At 48.1% G+C, this 1,835-nt stretch overlaps 1 protein-coding gene across 1 annotated transcript in view; it reads right to left on the reverse strand.

Annotated features, from left to right (window-relative positions):
- Positions 1–1,253, reverse strand: part of mepceb (methylphosphate capping enzyme b) — a 31,802-nt gene extending 30,549 nt beyond the window's left edge. The window contains 1 exon segment of the mRNA XM_045711450.1: positions 526–1,253. The gene's annotated coding sequence lies outside the window, so the exon portion shown is untranslated.
- Positions 1,254–1,835: the final 582 nt, after the last annotated feature.

A 1,835-nucleotide genomic window follows, 5' to 3' on the forward strand; every position in this document is an offset into this window, starting at 1 on the left:
ACGCTGCTCTCACCCCTAGACAGAGATAAGGTGCACAGCCAATCTATCTAACAGGCCAAGCTCTGTGAGAGGTGTGAGAGAGTTCTCCACTCCCCCCTTTACGTGCCGTGCGTGGCTCCGCCTCCCGCGTATTGAAATAGAATAGAACAGCTAATCTGCATAAAACACGTCCTCGGATTCAGTCGTCACTCAATTCTCATGAATAATTCAGCAGAAGAGAGAGCTGCGTGGAAAACCGCGCAGCCACGCACAATGAGTGACAGCGGAACGGCCAGCCCCCTCCCCTTACACACACACACACACACACACAGCCTTCCCCGACCGAAGCTGCTCTCTCTCTCCCCGCCTTCTCTCTCCACCGCGGCTCCCTCCCCCCCAGACACTGAACGCTTTAAAAAAAAAAAAAATACACCCATCAACTGACTTAGCGAGAGGTTTTTTCCTAACGTTCTCCTGCTGCGAGTAAACCTGACCTCATGCACTTCCTACTAAAGTACACAATCACATCAAAATCATAACACCTACATGAAAGACCCCTTCCGAAGGAGGAAAAACAAAAAACAAAAAAATCGTTTGCGTCAGACCATTACATTTTTTTTTCGTCCTGTCTGATCAGTTATCTTTTTGTGTATGTATGTATGTAAGCTACTGAGTTCTCTCTTTCTTTCTTTTTTTTCTCTCTTTCTTTCGCCGTCTAAACTCTGAAACGTTTCTGCAACTGCTTGAGCTTAGCTATTTATCGCTGAGTTTCACGCTCTTTATATGCCCCTGCAAACACACACACGCCATGAGCGACATACCATCCGACCAATAGCTGTTCTCTCTGGGGCCCGACCTCCTCAACGTGACCAATGGAATCTGAGCATCGCCGTGGAAATATGATTATGTCCCGCCTCCGGAGGAGAGGTATCCCCGCCTCTGCCTGTCAGAATTGTCAACTCATCGATTTTTTTGGCGTGTCATTTACTACCAATAAACGTTTAAATGATGTTAATCGACGCTATATTTGATACAGTCACCGACTGAACCGTTCAGATCCGTGTTAGTTCGGTCTGTGCGTGTCGAAGAAGTTGTTTTTTAGCGACAGAACAGGGATCTGAAACGGACACCCCAGTCCATGTCAACAAGAAGGCAGATAGCGAACGCTGTATTTTACTGCAGATGGTTTATAAATACCCCCACCAGTTAAACCAGTCAATAGTATGAAAGAGAGCATATTTGGTAACGATAGAGACAACAAAGATGTGTCTTTTATTATCCCCCCACCCCACCACTCCCCCCACTCGTCTTGCCCATGTGTAAGGAACAAGGCTTATGGGTAATGTAGTTCTTCAATACCTGTCAGGACACACGACAAAACAGTGAACGTTTTGCACACAACGGGTTGAAAAGTTGCCTAACTCCGGAAAAAACGTAGTTCTTTACTGAACCCATCCAGTCACCATAATCCCACATGAAACGAGGTAAACTACAAAGCACAGCAACGTCCACAGAGTGGGCAACCGCCCACGGAACTGGCTAAACTACAAAGCATAGCAACGTCCACAGAGTGGGCACCGCCCACGGAACTGGCTAAACTACAAAGCACAGCAACGTCCACAGAGTGGGCAACCGCCCACGGAACTGGCTAAACTACAAAGCATAGCAACGTCCACAGAGTGGGCACCGCCCACGGAACTGGCTAAACTACAAAGCATAGCAACTTCCACAGAGTGGGCAACCGCCCACGGAACTGGCTAAACTACAAAGCACAGCAACTTCCACAGAGTGAGCGTCGCCCACGGAACTGGCCAATCAGAACGCTCACAGAAGTGGCGGTAAAACCATCGCGAGAC

The sequence above is a fragment of the Salmo salar genome, unplaced genomic scaffold, assembly GCF_905237065.1.
Source record: "Salmo salar unplaced genomic scaffold, Ssal_v3.1, whole genome shotgun sequence".
In the NCBI taxonomy this organism is placed as follows: domain Eukaryota; kingdom Metazoa; phylum Chordata; class Actinopteri; order Salmoniformes; family Salmonidae; genus Salmo; species Salmo salar.